Source organism: Protopterus annectens, chromosome 15.part0, assembly GCF_019279795.1.
Source record: "Protopterus annectens isolate FY-2018-M chromosome 15.part0, PAN1.0, whole genome shotgun sequence".
NCBI lineage: Eukaryota > Metazoa > Chordata > Ceratodontiformes > Protopteridae > Protopterus > Protopterus annectens.
Genome location: NC_056749.1, coordinates 117,282,016 through 117,307,484, shown reverse-complemented (window position 1 = coordinate 117,307,484; position 25,469 = coordinate 117,282,016). Strand labels below are relative to the sequence as shown.

At 42.5% G+C, this 25,469-nt stretch overlaps 1 protein-coding gene across 1 annotated transcript in view; it reads left to right on the top strand.

Moving 5' to 3' along the window:
- Window positions 1–25,469, top strand: part of SHROOM4 (shroom family member 4) — a 1,399,869-nt gene that overhangs the window by 506,678 nt on the left and 867,722 nt on the right. The gene's annotated exons all lie outside the window — the stretch shown is intronic.

Below are 25,469 nucleotides of genomic sequence, written 5' to 3'. Positions count from 1 at the left end.
TCAGCCGATGTCAGAAATTACTGAAAAAGTAAATAATTGTTTGTCTTGTGGTAAACAAATACCTCATAAGGATTTCCACTCTTACTGCCTCCCTTGCCTTGGCCCAGACCACGACGTCTCGGCCTGTGTCGCCTGTGCTCGCTTCAATAAGCGCACTCTCAGGCGCCGGGCGGAGTTTGCAGAAGACTTCTTCGGTGACAAATTTCATTATACAATGCCGTCGGAACAACCGACAACGCAGACTCCTAAGAAACGAAAAGACCGGGACCGACATCCTCGGCCCGCGTCTTCCACCGACACCACGACGAAACTAACCACGAGTGCCCCGGTTCCCTCTGAGTCGGTTATTCCACCGCTCCAAACCGAAGACACCGCTTTACCGATACCTCCGATACCGGAGGCCACTCCGACGCCAGTTATTGATTTTCCTCTGGATACCGAAACCGAGGAAATGCCCGAGACCATTGCTGTTGATAAGGTCACTCCTGCACGTGGAGCAGCTAGGCCTCCCATGTCCATGTCTATCAAGGCCTACACATGTGCAAAGGCAGCCAGCAAGTCCAAGCATCTTACTACTAAAACCTTATCTCAGCCTACTCCTGAAACACAAATCATGTCTATGGCAGCAGATTTAATTTCCCTGATCAGAGGTTCCCAGGCCTGTCCTGAGAGAGGATCCCAGCCTCCTCCTGACAAAAGGCCCAGGGTTGAACCCTCTGACCCTCTGCCTTCAGATGAAGATTCTGAGGACTCTGTTCACTCCGAAAGCCAGGAAGAGCCCTTCCAGACCTATGAGGATTCAGATGCAGAGGACTCCATTCCCTCAGCCTCCCCTCCTGAGGATATTTCTTTTGGGGAAGTTCTGCATTCCATGAGGGAGCATTTCAAGTGGCAAGATTCCAGAAAGCGCCTTCAAACTTTCCTTAAAAAGCCCCAGCACAGACCCTTAGCTATACCTCCTGTGCTTGATGTTTTGGATGATTTGTATTCTGACTCCAGTGTCACCCCTGATACTCTTCCTCCTGCCCCTGCCAAGCCTGACAGATACTATAGGGTCCCAGAAACACATTCTCATTTCTTTAGGGCCCATGCTGTTGATTTAGAAACAATTTCACAGGGGCCGAAAGGGGTTTCAGCTACCACCTCCAAAAATCCTTTGCCTTCTAACAGGGAAGCAAGGTCCTTAGAGAGATGGGGGAAGAAGGTTTACACCTCCACTGCTTTATCTATGAGAGCTCTCAATTGTCTCTTTCACATGTTTCAATATCAGGATTTCCTGTTAGATGATTTACAGAAAACATTGGCCTCCCCTGAACCCTTAGATAGGAAGTCTTTGCAGGAGACTGTGCATAATGCTCAACAGGTTAGCAATCACTTTCTACAGTGTGGATATGATGCATTGGAGGCTTCATGTAGGGCAGCTATGACAGGGGCGGTCATTCGTAGACATGCATGGTTGAAAGAACAACCCTTACCAGATCATGTTAACGCAAAACTTCTTGACGCACCCTTGGAAAAGAACAAGCTTTTTGGTGCTAATGCTAAAGATGTGTTAAAGTCCATTGAGGAAAAAGCCAAGTCAGTTCAGACAGTAAAAGATTTCCTTCAGGTTCAGCCGCCCAGATTCAGCAGGAACTGGCCTTCTAAAAACTGATCCTTTCCTAATCCTGAAAGATCACAAAGGGGCAAAAACAGGCGTAGCCGAGGAAGTGGCCAATACAGAGGATCCTACAGGGGACGACACTGGCAACCAACAAACCAAAGAAGTGACACAGGGGTCTCTCCTGCCCCGCAGGGACAATCTCAATGACTTTCCTCTAGTTCCGCTAACCAAGGAGCAAACAGAGGCTCCTTTGGGTGGAAAGTTATCTCTGTTTTCAAAAAATTGGCACAAACTGACAACAGCCAAATGGATTTTGGACATTATAGACCACGGTTACAAGTTCCACTTCCACACTTTGCCAAGAAAACAAGGCATGCCAAACCTTCCACAAAATCAGAGGGCAGAGGCTATAAAGCAAGTTTCTCTGCTTGCACAGATCAAAGCAATAGAAAAAGTTCCACAACAAGAACAAGGCCAGGGGTTTTATTCAAGACTGTTCCTTGTTCCAAGAAAAGAAAGTCAATGGAGACCAATACTGGACTTGTCCACTTTAAACACTTTCCTCATAGTACCAAAGTTCAAAATGCTGACTCTACAGCAACTCCTTCCCATGCTGGGCAAGGGGTCTTGGCTGATTACTCTGGACCTCAAGAAGGCATACCTGCATGTCCCTATCAGACACAGCTGCAGAAGATACCTCAGATTTCTTGCAGGGCCAGAGCATTATCAATTCTCAGCATTGCCATTTGGCTTATCTACTGTGCCCAGAGTATTCACGAAATGCCTGGCATCAGTAATTGCTCATTGCAGGCTCCAGGGGATTCAAATCTACCCGTACCTGGACGATTGCCTCATACAAGCGGACAACAAACTAACTTTGACAAAAAACTTGAATTATGTCATACACTTGCTACAGGCTCTGGGATACACAGTCAACTTTCAAACGTCAAGACTTCAGCCATCCCAGCAAATAACCTTCTTAGGAGCCAAACTAGACTCAGCCTCTCAAATGGCTTACCTGACAGAAGACAAGCAAAAGAAGTTAACCCATTACTTCAAAAGTTTATCAAAGCTCACCCAGATGACTGCAAGGAGTTTCCTACAGGCCCTGGGTTACATGGCATTCTGCATCCTCCTGGTTCCATTAGCAAGACTACACATGAGAAAGCTTCAATGGTACTTAAAAAGCTTATGGTCTCAACACAGCAACAACCTAGAAGCAAATATCCCACTCATTCCATGCCTTCAAAAGGAATTTCTATGGTGGGCCTCAGCAAGCCAGTCAAACATAGGTATGTCATTCAAAAAACCTCAGATAACACAGACCATGACCACAGACGCCTCAGACCTTGGATGGGGGGCGCACATGGAAGGCAGATGTATTCAAGGACAATGGTCTCCAAAGGAAACACATCTGCATATCAATCAAAAAGAAATGTTAGCAGTAATGCATACCATTGAGGCCTTTGGGCAACAACTTCAACAAGGCCACCTATTAATACGGACAGACAACACCACAGTGATGTGGTACATAAACAAGCAGGGGGGCACTCATTCTTACCCCCTTTGCAGACTGACAATGAATCTTTGGGAAAAATCACTGGGCCTAAACATACAATTACAATCCCAGTTTGTTCCAGGCAAAGACAATGTTCTGGCGGACAGTCTAAGCAGGAATTTCCTAGACCCCCACGAATGGAGGCTACATCCAGACATCTTCCTACGACTCACCTCAACATGGGGCAGGCCGGACGTAGACCTATTTGCCTCACACCTCAATCATCATTTACAAAAGTTCTGCTCAAGGACATATCATCCACAAGCATGGAAAATAGATGCCCTCTCATTCAACTGGAGCACCCTGATTATTTATGCATTTCCACCTCTGCCACTGATGACCACAGTGTTATTAAAGATCAAAGCAGACAAGCCGAAGGGGATCCTAATAGCTCCAGACTGGCCAAGACAACACTGGTACCCACTACTACGGAGCATATGTCACAACAAAACGTGGGCCCTTCCACAATGGCCCCAACTTCTGACTCAACACAACTTCAGGACAGTTCATCCCAACATCCAGACGCTACTGCTAACAGCTTGGGAAATCCCATAAATAACCTTGATTTACCTCTCTCCAAGGAAGTTCAGCGGATACTAACAGAAGCCTGCAGACCATCCACCAGAAATGTTTACTCAGCCAAATAGAAGAGATTCAGCATTTGGAATACCAACAAGGGTCATGATGCCTCATTTTTGAGCATTCCTCTCATCCTGGAATACTTGGCAGATATGCTGCATAAAGGACTTTCATTCTCTTCCATAAAAATTCATGCTTCAGCTATCTCAGCTAGATACAACACTGACCCACCTGTGTTTTCACATCCTTTGTTAAGGCAATTTCTTAGAGGAATCAAGAATATAAAGCCCCCAAGAAAGGCACCAGTACCAGCTTGGGACCTCAATTTTGTCCTAGAAAAATTGACTTTACCTCCCTTCGAGCCAGCAGCTTCTGTGGATTTACAATTTCTTTCCTGGAAGACAGCTTTCCTGTTGGCCATTACCTCAGCAAGAAGGGTTTCAGAATTACAGGCCTTAATGGCAATACCACCGTTCATAACCTTTCACAGAGACAGGGTCTCCTTACGAACCAACCCTACCTTTCTGCCAAAAGTGGTATCTAGGGTTGCCTTAAATCAAGCAGTTCACCTGCCTACTTTCTTTCCTAATCCTGAGAACAAAGGGGAAAGACTGTTGCATACCTTGGACATACACAGACAACTTCGCTACTACCTAGACAGAACCAAGACCAGCAGGAAGTCTGACCAGTTTTTTGTAGCTTACGCCCCTGCAGTACAAGGAAAAGCAATTTCTAAACAGACAATTTCAAAATGGATTGGACATTGCATCAGATTCTGTTATTCCTTCCATGGAAAGAGTGTGCCAGACAATGTCAGACCACACTCCACCAGAGCTACAGCCACCTCTACAGCCTTTTTAAGAGGGGTGCCTACAAAAGACATTCTAGAAGCTGCTACATGGAGCTCCGTGCATACATTTTCCAAGCACTACAACCTCCCTCTATATTCCAGATCCAGAGCAGGCTTTGCTTCGGCAGTCCTGCGGGGACTGATAGCTACACCATCCCTTTCTTAGAGCATACCACCTCCCCCAGCTAAGCTTTGGTATTCAACCCACATGTTATGACTGCAGTTGCATTCTTGAAGGACATAGTACAGTTTTGTACCTACCATAAATGTAGATGTCCGATAGATATGCAGCTGCAGTCGGGTTTTCCCTCCCTCCATCCCCTCTATGCCTTGGGTCCACTCCTCTCCCTGTTATCCTTAGCTGGGGATATCTGTTATGGTGTATCTGTTTATTGCTTATTTGTTGTCTGGAAACCTATTTTTGTCTTCCAATTTGATTACAGCCTTCCTTGGAGGGCACCTGGCATCTGGGGCAAGAAACACTGAAGAAGATGGCGTCGGCTAATGCTTATATACTCCAGCCACCCTGATGTCGGAGAAAAATGCGACATCGGCCGACCGAGGGCTGCCTGAGGCCGGACAACCCATATGTTATGACTGCAGTTGCATATCTATCGGACATCTACATTTATGGTAGGTACAAAACTGTACTTTTTTGCTAGTCGCCTTGCTCCTAGTATAGTCTTTAGTTGTAGATAGCAGAAAAAAATTACCTGTTGAGAAGGTGGCCATTTTGGAAACATTTTCAAATTCTAAGTAAACTGTGGGTCCGTAAAGCATTCCATGTGTACTTTCTGACTGTTGATGATTTGCCCCTTCCCATTCTGTGCAAGTACTCCTTCAATGGCCTCAGTTCATTTGCCCTTCCCATTCTGTGCAAGTACTCCTTCAATGGCCTCAGTTCATTTGCCCTTCCCATTCTGTGCAAGTACTCCTTCAATGGCCTCAGTTCATTTGCCCCTTCCCATTCTGTGCAAGTACTCCTTCAATGGCCTCAGTTCATTTGCCCCTTCCCATTCTGTGCAAGTACTCCTTCAATGGCCTCAGTTCATTTGCCCCTTCCCATTCTGTGCAAGTACTCCTTCAATGGCCTCAGTTCATTAAGTACTTAGGCATTCACTTTCCTTATTTTTTTGTTGTTATTAAACAAGAAACATTTTTATTAAATTATCACATATGACATAGACAATCTTACATTTATATAAATGAAAATAAATCACACTGACATAATTTAATTTGCAAACATTATACATTAGAAACCATGACGGCACAACTGTATTTGCAGACATTATACATCACTTATAATTATCCAGTCATTGTCACTCAAACATTACATAGCTCATTCAGTTCCTGCCTTCTTTTAAACCTTGTTCCTCCTCTGCTTGTGTTCTAAAATTCCCATTTTTCCTATGCAATTTCCTCTTACCGTTTTCTAAAGATCCCAGTTCCAGCTGTTTTATCTCTGTTACTGTTGTGACATACCCATTCTAGGCCACTAATCAAGAAGTCTGAATCCTCACCACTGGCACTGGAAAGGGATGTTCATAGGTTCATAGGTAGGTACTAGGCTATTGGCCCTGGTGCATAATTAAGCCTAGCCAAAAATGTTCTGCTTTCGCTTCCCTCCCAAGTGGTTTAGTTACCTGCGTCGCTGTCTAGCAGGGCCACAGATGTGATTCCCAGGGTGAATTTCCTGTTTCCCATCCGCTCATAAAGATTCCTCTTGAAGAGTGCTAATGATGAGTTCTGCTTACATATATGGGGACCTTATTCCAGAGCAAGAGGAGGCTCTGGGACATGAATCTGTCCCTCCAACAAGTCCTGTTTATTGTTGATGTCAGGTTTATGTCCCTTGAGCATGTAGCTCTGGTGGATTGTGTTTTCCTTAGGTGGAGCATTTCTAGCAATTTGGAGTTTGACATAGCCTTGTATGTCAGGCAGAGATCACCTCTGAGTAGTCGGTACGCGACCGAGTACAGTCTTGAATTTTTTTAGCCTCATGGCATAGGGCATCTGGTCTGAAATTATATGGTCCATGACTCTGCAAGCAAGGCTGGTAAGACTAATAGGTCTGTAATTACGAGGGTTGGTGGCTGGGCCTCCCTTATGCAGGACATCAGAAATGATGTTATCCAGGCTTCAGGCTTTTATTTCTTTAGATGTCTCCTGTTCCTCTGGTTTCTCCTTACTTGGGGGACTCATTGTTCCATCGTGCTGTGATGCAACCTGTGTTAGACTTTTACACTAAATCCTTCACTTTGCAGCTATTCCGTAACTTCAGCTTCTATTTTCTTAACGTCTGCTTTGCTAATCTTTTGTTCTGCATTCTCTCTTTGTGATCTTATTTTTTGTATTGTGAAGTTTTCCATATCTGGATACCTTTGCCTATATTTTTCTTTGAATATCTTTGGGGCTGCTTTTTTCTATTGATTAATTTGGCTTTTCCTTTCCATAAATGTTGCATCATATCAGATCTCTTTTTCTTCCCACGTCCATACTTGTTTTTTCTACCTTTCTTTATATATTTGCACTTCCTCAGTTGCTTCTTTTTCCAAATGGCCCAAGATTTCTGGTCAGTACAAAGTTTTTCACAAATCTGATGTATTAATGAATACACATTTTTACATGAAGCTTCTGACAGTTTTTCTTGTGCAGATATTTCTGTTTCCTCTGATTTCTCTCTTAATTTTTTTAAGGATCTTCTGTCTGGAAATTCTGGGCATCTTGCGTAATAGTAACAGTACATAATTTCTTTCTTATCCTCAATAGTCCACTCTGTTGTCATTATGGCTCTTTTCTGACCTGTAAAAAAGAACTTCCTGCGCGGAGGCAACTGCACAGCTGGAGATAAACAAGCACATGTACAAAAACAGCCAGCAGACTAAATCCTGGTGAATAAGTCCATTTAATGAATGTTGAAATTCATTCAGTAGAGACAGCAAAAGTGCACAGACCGGTTTCGGCTGGTTAATACACACAGCCTTCCTCAATGTAAAACAAGTCACTCAAAAACTGTCATTTAAATATCAAACAAAACAATGTGATTGGTTACACTTAGAACTGCTCATTTAATCCTGGTGGAAATAAACCACCTAATTTAATAATCCATTTTTTCTCTTTGGAACTCAATAGAGAATGCCAGCCAGTTTTATTTTGTTTATTACCCTTGATAGTGTCAATTATGGTAAATAAAAAAATAGCAGTTGGATGAACTACCTGATGTTTGAATACAGCATTATGTACTCTGCCCTTCTTAATGTTACTGATGTGTTTGGAGATCCTGAGTCTTAATGGTCTGGACGTTTGTCCCACATAAAATGCCCCACATGTGCATGTAGCCAGGTAAATAACCCAATCTGTACTGCAATTGGCAAAAAACCTAATGTTATACACTGTAGGAGAATTTTTACTGGACAATTGCTTTGTTTTGCATATTTTGTTGCAGTTGACACAATGACCACAAGGGTAACAGCCTAAAGGAATGCTACCTGTAAGTGTGGTCTGAATCGGTTATAAATTGCCATGCTCATGTGTATGTTTGTAATGATTAAAGCAACTACTTAAGTTTTTGACTTTTCTAAAAGAAAAAAGGCATTTATTGGGAATAATGTCAGCTATTTCATGATCATATTGCAAGATGTTCCAATGCCTATGTATACTCTGTATGAGGTTATCAGAATTCCTACCGTAAGTAGTGGTGATCCTGATTGGTTTTGAAACCATATTATCCTGCTCCTTGTAGGACAATAACTCATCCCTGCTCATTGTACCAACCTTATTACTGGCATCAAAAACATGGCCCATTTTGTAACCCCTACATCTGAATCTATTGGTGAGATCTCGACTTTGTTCCTGATATGAAATTCATCGGAACAAATCCTTTTTATTCTGATGAATTGTGATTTGGGTATATTCTTGGCAATATGGGGTGGATGAAAACTCGATGCATGTAAGATCGTATTGTATTCTGGATGTTTTCTATAAACTTTAGTCCCTAAGGTGTTGTCGGGTAATCTTGTAACTAAAACATCCAAGAAAGTAATAACATTGGTGTCATAATGTAATGTAAACTGAAGACCCCATTTGTTGTTGTTTAAATATGCCAAAAATTCAAACAATTCAACAAGTTCCCCTGTCCATATTGACCAACAGTCATCAAGGTAGCGTCTCCAAATATCCAATTGATTCAGAAACATATTGTTGTTCTTATTATAAATAAGATCTTCTTCGACATACTGCCAATAACAAGTTTCTTGGTAAAAAAAGACATTATTTGTTAATGCATGAGCAGCCATATCAAGCAAGAATTCATTATATTCAATTGAATATAAACCAGAAATATTCAACCAGTAGGACAATGCCTCAAGACCACCAGAATGAGGAATATTGGTATAAAGGGCACTAACATCAAAGGTACACACGCGCCATTCTGGTTCAAGTTGTGAGTCAGAAATAATTTGTAAAAAATTAGTTGTGTCACGTAAACGTGACCGTATCAAAGACAACAGAGGTTTGATTTGTTTGGTGAGAAAAAGGGACAGAGGTTCGGTAATATAACCCCTACCTGACACAATAGGCCTACCTGGGGGATGAATGGGATCTTTATGAATCTTAGGCAAGAAGTAAATATATTGGTTCATGGGATCATGAACCAAAAGTTGTTGCATCAAATCATTGTCAATGATAAACGCTTCTTTGGCATGCAACAAAAACTCTTCAATTTCTTTTTTAAATTTCATAGTGGGATTGATAACCATCTCAGCATAATATTTCCTGTCAGATAGTTGTCACTTGGCTTCTTGGTCATAGTAGAGCCAATTTAGAATCACGACAGCTCCACCTTTATCAGCTGAAATGATAACAATCTGATGATTGTTCTGTAAATCTTGTATAGCATATATTTCTGGAGTAGAAATATTATTAAATTTCAAACGAGATTCTGATCTTACATAATGTAGATCTTTGAGAATGTTGTTCTGAAATTGCAAAACAGCAGGATGCATAGGGGGTGAAAATTGTGATTTGTGGTAAACAAATTTATCAGGAACACAATTATTATCAGATGAACCAAAAAATAATCTCAAATTAAGCAGTCTGCAAAAGGATACAACATCTTATGCAAAAGAATCTTCAGGAACATAAAAACCTGGTACAAATATTAATCCTTTATTGAGAACCCTCAACTCAGTTGGTGTTAAAACATGGTCTGATAAATTTAAGACATTTTGATTAAATGAAACCCCTAACTCTGCATTGCCAATTTGAGCAGACCCTGGATGCTGTTTATTTGCTTTATGTTTCCTACCCCCTCTTTGATATTTGTATTTCTTGGATTTCAGTTGTACTTCTAAATTACTGAGGTCAGAAGCAACTTTGGTAAGATTTTTGACAAAAAAAGGTTCAGCCTCGAATGGTTTAACTTCATTGGCCAACCCCAAGACTACATTCACCTCTTTGTCAATTACCCGTTCATAATATTTGGTTAGGGCTTTTACAAATCTTACCAAAGTTGCTTCTGACCTCAGTAATTTAGAAGTACAACTGAAATCCAAGAAAATTAAAAAATTCAACAGAGACCAATCCGATTATCAGGGGAGCAACCCCTTTAGTACAACCAAACATGTAAAATTCCGTTCACAACCCAGTCGCCCTTCCAAAAGGAAGAGACCCAAATCCATATTGAGAAATCGTATCTCTGATACAGGTTCATCTACGGATGAATTTTCATCCTGACTTGAGAATGACTCACAGACTGCATCAGGGTCACCTTCTCCCAAAAGAACTTTGTCAAGTGTCCCTTTAGGCACAAATATCAAAGAGGGGGTAGGAAACATAAAGCAAATAAACAGTATCCAGGGTCTGCTCAAATTGGCAGTGCAGAGTTAGGGGTTTCATTTAATCAAAATGTCTTAAATTTATCAGACCATGTTTTAACACCAACTGAGTTGAGGGTTCTCAATAAAGGATTGACATTTGTACCAGTTTTTTTTGTTCCTGAAGATTCTTTTGCACAATATGTTATATCCTTTTGCAGACTGCTTAATTTGAGATTATTTTTTGGTTCATCTGATAATAATTGTGTTCCTGATAAATTTGTTTACCACAAATCACAATTTTCACCCCCTATGCATCCTGCTGTTTTGCAATTTCAGAACAACATTCTCAAAGATCTACATTATGTAAGATCAGAATCTCGTTTGAAATGTAATAATATTTCTACTCCAGAAAAATATGCTATACAAAATTTACAGAACAATCATCAGATTGTTATCATTTCAGCTGACAAAGGTGGAGCTGTCGTGATTCTAAATTGGCTCTACTATGACCAAGAAGCCAAGAGACAACTATCTGACAGGAAATATTATGCTGAGATGGTTATCAATCCCACTATGAAATTTAAAAAAGAAATTGAGGAGTTTTTGTTGCATGCCAAAGAAGCGTTTATCATTAACAATGATTTGATGCAACAACTTTTGGTTCATGATCCCATGAACCAATATATTTACTTCTTGCCTAAGATTCATAAAGATCCCATTCATCCCCCAGGTAGGCCTATTGTGTCAGGTAGGGGTTATATTACCGAACCTCTGTCCCTTTTTCTCACCAAACAAATCAAACCTCTGTTGTCTTTGATACGGTCACGTTTACGTGACACAACTAATTTTTTACAAATTATTTCTGACTCACAACTTGAACCAGAATGGCGCATGTGTACCTTTGATGTTAGTGCCCTTTATACCAATATTCCTCATTCTGGTGGTCTTGAGGCATTGTCCTACTGGTTGAATATCTCTGGTTTATATTAAATTGAATATAATGAATTCTTGCTTGATATGGCTGCTCATGTATTAACAAATAATGTCTTTTTTTACCAAGAAACTTGTTATTGGCAGACCAAAGGAAAGGCTATGGGGTCATCATTTGCCCCCATTTACGCCGATTTATTTATGGCTTATGTCGAAGAAGATCTTATTTATAATAAGCACAACAATATGTTTCTGAATCAATTGGATATTTGGAGACGCTACCTTGATGACTGTTGGTCAATATGGACAGGGAACTTGTTGAATTGTTTGAATTTTTGTTACAAGATTACCCGACAACACCTTAGGGACTAAAGTTTATAGAAAACATCCAGAATACAATACGATCTTACATGCATCGAGTTTTCATCCACCACATATTGCCAAGAATATACCCAAATCACAATTCATCAGAATAAAAAGGATTTGTTCCGATGGGTCTTCATATCAGGAACAAAGTCGAGATCTCACCAATAGATTCAGATGTAGGGGTTGCAAAATGGGCCATGTTTTTGATGCCAGCAATAAGGTTGGTACAATGAGCAGGGATGAGTTATTGTCCTACAAGGAGCAGGATAATATGGTTTCACAACCAATCAGATTCACCACTACTTACGGTAGGAATTCTGATAACCTCATGCAGAGTATACATAGGCATTGGAACATCTTGCAATATGATCATGAAATAGCTGACATTATTCCCAATAAATGCATTTTTTCTTTTAGAAAAGTCAAAAACTTAAGTAGTTGCTTTAATCATTACAAACATACACATGAGCATGGCAATTTGGAACCGATTCAGACCACACTTACAGGTAGCATTCCTTTAGGCTGTTACCCTTGTGGTCATTGTGTCAACTGCAATAAAATATGCAAAACAAAGCAATTTTCCAGTAAAAATTCTCCTACAGTGTATGACATTAGGTTTTTTGCCAATTGCAGTACAGATTGGGTTATTTACCTGGCTACATGCACATGTGGGGCATTTTATGTGGGACAAATGTCCAGACCATTAAGACTCAGGATCTCCGAACACATCAGTAACATGAAGAAGGGCAGAGTACATAATGCTGTATTCAAATATCAGGTAGTTCATCCAACTGCTAATTTTTTATTTACCATAATTGACACTATCAAGGGTAATAAACAAAATAAAACTGGCTGGCATTCTCTATTGAGTTCCAAAGAGAAAAAATGGATTATTAAGTTAGGTGGTTTATTTCCACCAGGATTAAATGAGCAGTTCTAAGTGTAACCAATAACATTGTTTTGTTTGATATTTAAATGACAGTTTTTGAGTGACTTGTTTTACATTGAGGAAGGCTGTGTGTATTAACCAGCCGAAACCGGTCTGTGTACTTTTGCTGTCTCTACTGAATGAATTTCAATATTCATTAAATGGACTTATTCACCAGGATTTAGTCTGCGGGCTGTTTTTTACATGTGCTCTTTTCTGACCTATCAAGTTTTGTGATTTTTGTGCACTGCTACTTCCCTTTACAACAGGGGGTTCATCCATCCCCTGGGCCTGGCCTGGCCCCATTATAGGGATGCTTCCTGTCTTGAGTTTTCTACTCTGTCATTTTTTCCATTCCTGGCACTAGTGCACCTAGCAGGACTGGGCACTTTTTTATTCTGGGTCTTGTGCTCCCAGGTATCTTTTTTTATTTTTAACCTACTGTCCATGATATATGCTGTATAAAATAAAGCCTATATATCAGTGTCTTCTTGGTGAGATTTTGTGAACAACAGGGTCCACCTCGTGAAGGCACTCACCAAGATTTCAGGATGAAATCAGTTCCAACAATATTACTCTCCTTGGCTTGATGATTTATCATCACTGAATTCCATTGAGACTCTGGTAGTGGAAAAAAAGATGAGGAAAGAGTCCAGCTGGATAGTCTTAGCCATGGATACACCAAGGTCACAGAAGAAGCTGGTTTGGGCAATCTGTGATGACCTGAAATTCTGGTAACAGAGACTGAATTAGTGATGGCTGTGTGTAATGACCCACTGACACAAGTGCATGTAGTGTTTGGTCTCACAGAAGCGTTGGAATGTGTTTTTCTCATAGTTCAGCTATGAGCCAGTCTTGTTCATACTGGTGATGTACTAGATTAGCAAACAGGTCTGAAGGGACATAGCAACAAAGCCACTGTATTCAGATGATGTCAGATCAGCAAATGAAAGTCATCTGGAATGCACAACTGAAGGATCATGGGATGAAACTGAGTGCAAAGTACAGTGGCCATGGCAACAAATGGGGGAAATCACAAGAAGCTGAAAATTTGGAATGGAAAGAAATAGTGGAATAGGTTTTAGTTTCAAGTGCTCAGTTGGGTGTAGCTAAGGAAAAGTGAAGTCGGCGTGAGGAGGTCAAAGCTATAACTGTAGTTGCTGCATCAAACTGATAGTGTCAGAGATAGTGTGTGATAAAAGAATGCCAAAGGAGCTGAAGAATAAGATGTAACAAATGGTGATGCAGCCAGTGCGTCTGTATGGCACAGAACCCTGGGCAGTGAAGCTAGAGCAGCCAATGAAGCTGGAGGTGATGAAATGCCTGAGGTATGTACTAGGAAGTACACTCTGGGACACACAAGAAATGAGGACATCAGAGCTGATGACAATGTAGCCCCAGTTGCAGAGAAGGCCAAGGAGGTCAGGTGACAGTGGTTCAGTCACAGGTATAGGAAAGCAGAAGATCGTTTCATGACGCAGATTGCGTGGGGGTGGGGGGTGGGGGGTGAGATCAAGAGCAGATGGAGATGTCTAGTTAAGAAGACGGATAGATTCTGCAAGGTAAGGAAGAGGCATCTGTTTTTCCAGGCCTTCTTGCATGGTGTTCTGGAACAAAATTTTGCCAGCTGATGGATCAAATCTTGAATGACCCCGATGTAGTTTCCATTCTTGAGGGGCTGTCCTTGTCTTATCAGATTGTCTGCTACACATTTTGCTCTGATGTAATGTGGATTGCTTACAGAGTGAGAATGTGCTGTGAAGCTGTGTCCCAAGCTAACATGGCTAGCCTTAGTTAAGCTAGTGAAAAACATTGATAGAGAGGTAGTTATAATCTTGCAATGAGATGGAGAGCCAATAAAGTTAGACTCAAACTAGTGAAGTTCATAGGGAGATAGTTATAATCTTTTTTTTCAAACACTTTTATTGAAGTATCACTTGTGACATAGGCAAATTTACATTCATATAAAAGTAATCAAACTATATTAACATAACAAACATTATACTTCACATATACTGCTGTATATAATACAACCTAAGCAATATTGCATAAATTATTCAATTTCTGCCTTTTTTTTAAATAAGAATCATCTTTATTAAACCATGACTTACTACATAGGCAATCATTTGTTTATATAAATAAAAACAAACCACACCAACACAATCCTAGTCATAAGCATTTTACATCAGAAACCATACAGACACACTCCCACTTGCACATCACTTATAATCTACCCAGTCTTTCTAACTCAAACATTACATAGCTCATTTAAGTCCTGACACCTTTTAGACCTCATTCCTTCCTTGTATGTACTGATGTTCTTCGTGTTTCACTGTTGCAGTCATTACATTTGGGTTATCTGCTTGCAGTAGCCCTCAGTTGGCCTGATTAACAAAGTCTTGGGTCCTACATCGGTTGCTGTCCCTTCTTCCGTGACGTCAGGTCATCAGGGGTATAAAGCATGCAGCCGACGCCATTACATCAGTCTTTCTTGCTGTGCGGTGCCCAAAGCAGAAGCAGTTCACAAGTGCCGGTCGGCCGGCTCCTGAAATTTTCGTTTTCGTGTTTCAGAACCGAAGTCTTCAACTAAAGCTAAGTACCCCGTTGTTGAAACTTTGTCTTGCTCCTTCCGATGTCAGTAAAAGTTAATAATTGCATTACTTGTGGAAAGCAAATACCTCACAAAGATTTTCATTCGTACTGTATTCCTTGCCTAGGCCCTAACCACGACATACCTTGCTGTCGGTTTTGTGCTTTATTTAATCAGCACACTATCCGTCGTCAGTATATTTTCGCCTCTAAATATTTCAGTTCTCGGTTTAATTATCCAGAAATGTCGTCAGTTAACCATCCGACTACCAGGATTCTGAAAAAATGCAAAGATAAAGACAGAGACAGGCTGCCAAGGTCCAAAGCTGCCAACGACGCTTCTCCTAAGCCAGTCACCAGTTCGCCGGTATTCAGTGAGGCGCTTTTGCAGCCCCTGATACCCACTACTTCTGACTTGCAGGCCTCTACTGAGACCCATTCGGAGTCCGGTATGCCGTGAGATGCTTCAACTGTGGAACTTGCGGATGTCTCTATCTTGGATGGGTCCAGAGCCGCTGTGCAGGCACCAGCTTCTGAGGGTGTATTCAGGCCTACGGACTTGCATATTAAACTGACGTCTCCTTCTTCATTTAGGCCAAAATCTCGAACCATGCCTAAGAAACAAACGCCCAGGCCGCATGCTCAGGCCTCTATGCCTAAAAAACAAATGATAAGAATGGCTGAAGATCTTATAACTCTAATCAGGGGAAGCCAACCCCCCCCCCCCTTCTAAGAGACCTAGGACTGAAGTTGTTTATGAATCTTCTGACCAGGATTCTGATTTTTCTGATTCTTCTGATAATCTAGATTTTCCCTTATCTACTTATGAGGATTCTGATGCAGAGGACTCTATTCCCTCTGCTTCGCCTCCAGAGGATTTTTCTTTTGGTGAGACCTTACATACTCTACAGGAGCATTTCCACTGGGAAAGCCAGGATTTTTCTGATTCAAAAAAGAGGCTTGGGGATTTCTTACACCTGCCTCAGCATAGGCCTTCAGCTATACCTCCTGTACTAGACATTGTTGATGTCTTTTCAGAATCTAGTTCACCCATGATTCTTTGCCTCCTGCTCCCAGAAAACCTGACAGATATTACAGGGTTCCTGATTCTCAAAAGTTCCTTTTTAAAAATCCTGATGTTCTTCGTCTTCCCTTGCTGCAGTCCTGACAATTGGGTATAGTCCGCGTCCCAGTCGGCCCGAATACCAGAGTATAAGGCTGACGTCGGTCATGGCGCCTTAGACTGACGTCAGTACGTCAGGGTACTAATGCGCATGACCGACGCCATTTCCTCAGTCTTTTTTGCCGCATGGTCCGATGCAGAAGCAATTTTGCGAGTGCAGGTTGGCGTTCTGAGATTTTCCGAAACCGGAGTTTCAGACCGAATACAGAGTTGGCTAAGTAACCCCGTTTTAAAACATTTTGGTTTTTTCTTGCCTCAGTATTTAACCGGATGTCAGAAAAAGTGAATAACTGTATTTCTTGTGGGAAGCAGATACCGCATAGGGATTATCATACTTTGTGTATACCTTGTTTAGGGCCTGAGCACGACGTTGTTGGTTGCCGCTCTTGTGCTAGATTTAACAAGCGCACTATTAAGAGGAGGCTTGATTGTGCTAGGTTAGTGTTTGGGAAGCGTTGCAATTATACTATGCCGTCGGATACTCCGACGCCTGCTTCATCTAAGAAGCGCAAGGACAAAACAGTGAAGTCTAGGGGTGAGGAACCGGCAGTCCCGGACGCCGGTCCTTTAGAAGGCTCAGGGGAGCCAGAGGTTTTGCCAGGAGTCTCTATGGAGTCTCAGGCAGATACTTTACTGTTACAGGATGTGCCCTCTCAGGAGGTAGGCCAGGCTGAGGGGCTTCTCAGGTAACTGTTCTTCCCTCTCTTCCCAAGGTAGTTAGGGCCTCTCCTTCTGTTGCCAAAGCTTCTTTTAGAGGAAGGCCAAGTTCAGCTTCTGTAGGGGCTTCTCCTAGCATTTCGTGCTCTGTGTCTATCTAACATATGTTTAAAATGGCAGAAGATTTGATTACTCTGATTAGAGGTTCTATGCCCCACCTGATAAGAGGCCTAGGGTGGAACAGGAGTTTGATAGTTTTGAACAGTGTTCACAGGCTTCAGAGTCTTCTGTGGAAGACTTGCAAGAGTTTCCTACTTATTCTGATTCTGATGTGGATGATTCCACTCCTTCAGCTTCTCCTCCTGAGGATTTTTCATTTTCAGAGACTCTTCACTCCATGAGGGAGCACTTTAAATGGGAAGGCCAAGATTACTCTGACTCCAGAAAAGGCTTAGGGAATTCTTGTTTTGCCCCAGCATAGGCCCTTAGCTATTCCATCGGTGTTGAATGTGGTGGAGGATGTTTTTGCAGAGGCTTCTCTGAACCCTGATTCCTTGCCTCCTGCTCCTGTTAAGCCTGATAGGTATTATAGGGTGCCCGAAGCTCATAAGTATTTGTTTAAGAGTCCCAGGGCGGACCCAGAAACTGTTTCTCAGGGGCCTAAAGGTGTTAAAGCTTCTGTGGTTAAAAATCCTGTACCCTCTGATAAAGAGGCAAGGGCTTTGGATAGGTGGGGTAAGAAAGTATATACTTCTTCCACTCTAGCCATGAGGGCGTTGAATTGTCAATTTCATATGCTGAAATATCAGAATTATCTCCTTTCACAATTGAAATCTAAGGTGGATGCTTTGGCGGAAGGTATTGAGTGTAAAGAATTGCTGGATTTGGTTCATGTGTCTGAACAAGTGGGTAAGCATTCTTTGCAGTGTGGTTTTGATGCTGTTCAGGCCTCCTCGAGGGTGGCTGCTACTAGTTCTGTTCTTCGCAGACATGCATGGTTGAAGGATCAGAATTTAGCTGAGCATGTTAAGACCAGGATTTTGGATGCTCCTTTACAGTCTGATGTGTTGTTTGGACCGCCTGTGGAAGCAGTTTTAAAGAAAATGGAGGACAAAGCTAAGTCTATGCAGACTGTTAAAGATTTTTGCAGGTGCAGCCTCCGAAGTTTAGTAGAAATTGGCCTGCTAAGGGGTGGACGTATCCTGCTTATGGTTCCCAGTCTAGGGGTAGGTCTAGACGTGGTAGGGGCAGGGCTCAAGGTTCGTTTAGGCCTAGATCAGACAGTTCACCTGCTCAGACTTCTGGTGAGGGCAGGGGTCAGTCCTTTCGTAAGCAGAACCAATGACCTGCCTTTTCAGCTGCCAGTGGACTCTCGTCTGGCAGCTCCTTTGGGAGGAAGATTGTCTCTTTTCAAAGAAAATTGGGATTTAATCACTCAAGACAGATGGGTGCTGGATATCATTCATCACGGGTACAGATTTTATTTCCACACAATGCCCCCTTTCAAAGGCATGCCAGATGTTCCTCCTCCACAAAGAAAAGAGGCTCACAAGCAAGTTTCTCAGTTACTCCAGATAGGGGCTATTCAGCCAGTCCCTGTGTCAGAAAGGGGCTACGGATTTTATTCTCGCCTGTTCCTAGTACCAAAGAAGGGGAACACGTGGAGACCAATTTTGGATTTATCTATCCTCAACACTTATCTGGACATTCCCAAGTTCAAGATGTTGACGTTACAGCAACTGTTACCTCTGCTGGGAAAGGATCACTGGATGGTAACTTTGGATCTCAAGGAAGCTTACCTTCATGTGCCCATAAGGCTAAGTTGCAGAAAGTATCTGCGGTTTCGAACTGGAGATTTTCATTATCAGTTCTCTGCATTGCCCTTTGGCTTATCTACTGCGCCCAGAGTATTCACAAAGGTTCTGGCTCCAGTGATAGCTTACTTCAGGCTTCAAGGCATTCAAATTTATCCTTACTTGGACGACTGCCTGATTCTGGCTCAAGAAAAGGAACACCTTCTACAGCATCTGGAATATGTCATAGCAGTGCTAAGATGCCTAGGGTATTCTGTGAACGAAATAAAGTCCAGTCTAGTACCCTCTCAAGACATGTGCTTTCTGGGTGTGAGACTGAATACAGCAGCCCAGATGGCCTTTTAACCCCGGACAAACAAAAGAGTCTGTCACTTTACTTCCACCAACTATCTCATCAGTCCGTGCTGACTGCAAGGACAGTCCTTCAAGCATTAGGGTTCATGGCATCTTGTATTCTGGTGCTTCCCAATGCCAAACTGCATATGAGGAAGCTGCAATGGTATCTCAAAATGTATGGACACAGCACTGCCAAGATTTGGACACTGTCATTCAAATAATACCTTGCCTTCAAAAGGAATTCTTGTGGTGGGCTCAGGAATGTCACCTAAACAAGGGACTCTCTGTGACCCGGCCAGAGGCGAGTCAGATTTTAACGACAGATGCCTCGGACACTGCTTGGGGAGCTCATCTAAATGGAAAGTGGATACAAGACAAGTGGCCTGCCAGACTACAGCATCTACATATCAACATGAAGGAGATGTTAGCAGTCCAGTTTGCATTGATGGCGTTCAAGGAGTTACTTCTTCCAGGGCAGGTGTTGATTCTGACAGACAACACAACTGTCATGTGGTACATCAACAAGCAAGGGGAACACATTCTTATCCTCTATGCAGGCAAGCAATGATTTTATGGGAGACTGCGTTAAGCCTGCAACTGACTCTTCAGGCAAGGTTTCTGCCAGGAGCACAGAACTCCCTAGCAGATGTATTAAGCAGACAAATCATGGATCCCCACGAGTGGAAACTGGATCTTCATGTATTTCAGAAATTGACAGTGTCATGGGGAACTCCAGACATAGATCTGTTCGCTTCTCCACTAAACCACCAGCTGCCAAAGTATTGCACAAAGGGGTTTCATCACACAGCTTGGAAAGTGGATGCTCTGTCTTTCAGTTGGAAAAACCTTCATGTCTATGCCTTTCCACCTCTACCTCTTCTTCCAAAGGTATTACTAAAGGTCAGACAGGACAGGCCAAGGATGATTTTGATAGCTCCAGATTGGCCTCGGCAACACTGGTACCCACTTCTAAGGAGTCTTGTAAAGAAGCCTCCATGGCCTTTACCTCTGATTCCTCATCTGTTATCTCAGAAGGACGGTCATCTGCTCAATGTCAAGCTTCAATCTCTTCATCTCACAGCTTGGCATATTCTGTGTTGAAGCATGGTAGGTCTCAGCTTCCTCAACAAGTTTTAAATGTGATTATGGAAGCTAGAAGGCCTAGTACTAGGAGAGTGTACGAGAAAAATGGAAGAGATTTTTATTTTGGAGTACAGCAAAGAATTTGGAGATTTCAGAGCCTAATTTGAGTGTGGCTCTTCAATATCTTACTGAATTATTGGACAAAGGTTTGTCTTTCTCTTCCATAAAGATTCATGCTGCAGCAATTTCAGCTCACTATGATTGTGACCCACCTTTGTTTTCGCATCCTTTGTTCAAGCAGTTTCTTAGAGGGGCAAAGAATATAAGACCCCCACATAGAGCTCCTACTCCTGCTTGGGATCTCAATTTTGTGTTGGAAAAACTTACTCTACAACCTTTTGAGCCTGCAGCTACTGCTGAATTGAAATATTTGTCATGGAAGACTGCTTTTCTGTTGGCTATTACTTCTGCAAGAAGGGTATCTGAGTTGCAGGCCCTTATGGCAGTAGAGCCCTTTTTGATTTTCCATAAGGACAGGGTATCATTACATACTAATGCTTCCTTTATGCCTAAGGTGGTTTCTAGTGTGGCTTTAAACCAAACTATTCATTTGCCTACGTTTTTGCAGATCCTCAAAATAAAGGGGAAAAGATTTTGCACACTTTAGATGTACACAGGCAATTGCGTTATTATTTGAGCAGGACTAAAGATTTTAGGCAGTCTCAGCAGTTACTTGTTTCTTTTGCTTTAAGTTCACAGGGCAAGCCTGTGTCAAAACAAACTATTTCTAGGTGGATTGGCTTTTGCATTGCATTTTGTTATTCCCATCATGGCAAAGAGGTTCCAGCTGGGATTAGGCCTCATTCCACTAGGGCTACTGCCACTTCAACAGCATTTCTAAGGGGTGGCAACTAAGGATATTCTGGAAGCAGCTACTTGGAGTTCAGTGCATACTTTCTCTAGGCATTATCACCTGCCTATATACTCTAAGACTAGAGCTGGTTTTGCCACAGCTGTTTTACAAGGCATGTTGTCAGCTCCTGCTACTTTATAAATTGCCAGCCTCCCTTACCTCTGCTTTGGGATTCTACCCAATTGTCAGGACTGCAGCAAGGGAAGGCGAAAAACATAGTACAGTTTTTTACCTACCATAAATTTAAATGTTCCAGGGTTCCCTTTCTGGAGGCCAATTTACCCTCCCCCCTTCCCTCTGTGTTTCAGGGTGGTTGTGTAGGTGAGTTTACATGCTTATATTTTTGTATATATATTACTGTATATATTGTACATGTTTTTTTGGTGCAGGTTGTTTTTGGGACTTGTCTTTTTGGGTCTTCTGACATCTGGGGCAAGAAAAGACTGAGGAAATGGCGTCGGTCATGCGCATTAGTACCCTGACGTACTGACGTCAGTCTAAGGCGCCATGACCGACGTCAGCCTTATACTCTGGTATTCGGGCCGACTGGGACGCGGACTATACCCAATTGTCAGGACTGCAGCAAGGGAATCCTCGAACATCTACATTTATGGTAGGTACAAAACTGTACTTTGCGGATCCAGAGACTATTTCACAGGGACCTAAGGGCATTAAGGCTTCTACTGCTACCCCTTCTGATAGAGACTCCAGGGCACTGGATAGATGGGGAAAGAAGGTTTACACTTCTGCAACCTTGGCCATTAGGCTTTAAACTGCCAGTTTCATATGTTAAAGTATCAACATGTTATAGGATTGCTTAAACAGAAAATTATGTTGATTCCTGACTGTGCTGAAAATAAAGAATTACAAGATTTAAGGGATTCTGCTGAACAGGTTGGAAAACATATTTTGCAATGTGGATTTGATTCATTAGAGGCCTCTTGCAGGGCTGCGTTTACTGGGTCTGTGCTCAGAAGGCATGCTTGGCTTAAGGAACAATCTTTGCCTGATCATGTTAAAGCTAAATTGTTGGATGCCCCTTTAAATCAGGACCACCTGTTTGGCAACAAGGCTGAGGAAGTTCTTAAAACGATGGAAGATAAAGCTAAATCTATGCAAACTGTTAAAGATTTCTTACAAGTTCAGCCTCCTAGATTTAGTAGGCACTGGCCCTCTAAAAATTGGTCCTTTCCAGCCCCTTCCAGGTCTTCTCAAGCCAAACCCAGACACAGCAGAAACCCCAGGTTTCAGTCCCAAGGGACACACAAGACTAAGCAGTGGGGGTTTTCCATACCAAAATTTGGGAGTGGTAAGACTCCCCCCTAAGGAAAACTGTCTCAATGACTTGCTTTTAAAACTTCCAAGCACTTCCCAACTGAATGCTCCTTTAGGCATTAAGATTGGTCTGCAGGCCAAAAACTGGAAACTCATTACCCAGGACAAATGGGTTTTAAATATAGTGTCCCGAGGATACAGATTTCACTTCCGCACGTTACAATCACCAAGCGGGTGGCCAGATCTACCCCCAAATCAGTGGGCAGAGGCCCAAAATCAAGTACTCTCTCTTTTAAACTTGGGGGCTATTCAGTTGGTACTAGAAGAGGAAAAGGGACAAGGTTTCTATTTGAGACTTTTCCTGGTACCCAGAAAAGGCAATACAAAAAAAAAAAAAGATAGGCAAGTCCGATCTTGGACTTTTCTACTCGAAACACCTTTCTGGTGAGTCCAAAATTCAAGATGCTGACTCTTCACCAGCTGCTTCCTATGCTAGGCAAAGGTGCATGGTTGGCAAAACTAGACTTAAAAGAAGCATACCTGCACATCCCTGTCAGGGAGTCTTGCAGAAGATACCTACGCTTCAAAGCAGGATACATGCACTATCAGTTCTCTGCACTGCCCTTTGGCTTATCTACTGCATCCAGGGTATTCACAAAGTGCCTAGCTCCAGTCATTGCATTTTGCAGGCAAAGAAATATTCAAATATACCCATACCTGGACGATTGTCTAATTCAGGCAGAAAGCCAGGACATTATTTTGAATCATCTGGCCTTTGTTCAAAGGGTACTGACTTGTCTGGGGTTCACCATAAACAAAAAGAAATCACACCCGGTACACTGTCAACAAATTATATTACTGGGAGCAAGCTTGAATACAACTTCTCAGATGGCTTTCCTCACGCCAGAGAAACGGATTCATTTGACAACCTACTTCAAACAAGTGGCCACAAAAACCCAGCTATCTGCAAGGCAAATACTGCAAGCCTTGGGGTTCATGGCCTCCTGCATTCTTCTAATTCCATATGCAAGGCTGCATATGAGGAAACTACAGTGGTGTCTAAAAAGCCTGTGGTGTCAACATTCGCAGGATTTAGAAGCAAGGATTCCTATCATACCTTGCCTATGCCTAGAGTTCCTTTGGTGGGCAGAGGCCTGCCACCAAAACAGGGGACTACCATTCAAATTACTCCCTGCTGACAAATCTTAACAACAGATGCATCAGAATATGCATGGGGAGCTCACCTGGTAGGGACGTGCATTCAGGGCAAATGGAACCCAAGTCAAATGCACCTGCACATAAATCAAAAGGAAATGTTAGCTGTACAGAATGCTCTGAAAGCCTTCGAGGACCACATTCTTCCAGGACAAATAATGGTAAAGACGTACAACACCACTGTCATGTGGTACATAAATAAGCAGGGGGGTACACATTCTTACCCCCTCTGCAGACAAGCCATGGCATTGTGGAACACAGACTTGAGCTACCAAGTGAATCTACAAGCTCAATTCCTGCCAGGAAAACTAAATAAACTGGCAGACGGAATAAGCAGAAACCTCATGGACCCACACGAGTGGAAACTGGAACCAAGGATTTTCAATGTGTTGACAAGCAAATGGGGGAGCCCAGATATAGACCTGTTTGCGTCCCCCTAGAACTGGGCAAATTTTGCACAAGGATTCCCCACAAGCTAGCTTGGAAAGTGGATGCTCTGTCCTTCAGCTGGAAAAACCTATCAGTTTATGCCTTTCCTCCTCTGCCTCTGCTCTTCAAGGTACTACTGAAGATCGAACAGGACAAGCCAAGGACTTTTTTAATTGCACCAGACTGGCCTCACCAACACTGGTACCCACTCTTGCGCATTGTGTCACACTTGGCTACATGGCACCTGACTCAGACTCCTTCCCTGTTTTCTCAGCAGGAGAACCAGATTTTGCACCCTCAGCTACAAACCCTGAACCTAGCAGCCTGGCCTTTAGGTAATTACCTAATCTCTCCTTTACCATCCCTCAATAAATCAGTGATGGATATCATTTTAGAGGCAAGGAGGCCTAGTACTAGAGGATCCTATGCTGCAAAATGGAAAAGATTTTGTGCCTGGGACCAATCCCAAGGAATGAACGCAGCAGTGCTCAATTTACCTCAGATTCTACAGTACTTAACTGAGATGCTTCATAAGGGCTTGCCCTTTTCCTCCATCAAAATTCATGCCTCAGCTATTTCAGCTCATTATAGCATAGAGCCTCCCTTCTTCTCTCACCCACTGCTCAAGCAGTTCCTCAGAGGGGCCAAAAATTTAAGGCCACCCAGGAGAGCTCCAACTTCAGCCTGGGACCTTTTCTTTGTATTGGAGAAACTCACTCTTCCTCCTTTCGAGCCAGCTGCTACTGCAGATTTAACATTTATTTCCTGGAAAACAGCTTTCCTTTTAGCAATCCCTTCTGCAAGAAGGGTATCTGAATTACAGGCCCTTATGGCAGTGGAACCTTTCATCATCTTTCATGCGGACAAGGTGTCCCTCAGAACCAACCCTCCTTCATGCCCAAGGTGGTATCTAGTGTGGCTCTTAATCAGTCCATTCATTTGCCTACCTTCTTTCCTAACCCAAAGAACAAAGGGGAATGGATACTGCACTCTTTAGATGTTCACAGACAGCTTAGATTCTACTTGGACAGGACTAAATCTCAAAGGAAATCTGAACAACTGCTTGTGGCATTTGCTGCAGGGACTGAGGGGAAAGCTATTTCAAAACAAACCATTTCAAAATGGATAGGCCACTGCATTCATTTCTGCTATAAGCACCGTGGAAAACCTATCCCACAGGGCATCAGACCCCATTCAACCAGGGCTGCAGCTACCTCTACAGCCTTTCTCAGGGGCGTCCCTACTAGGGACATCCTATAAGCTGCTATCTGGAGTTCTGCACATACTTTCACCAAGCATTAAAGTTTGCCAGTTTTCACTAAATCCAGAGCTGGTTTTGCCACTG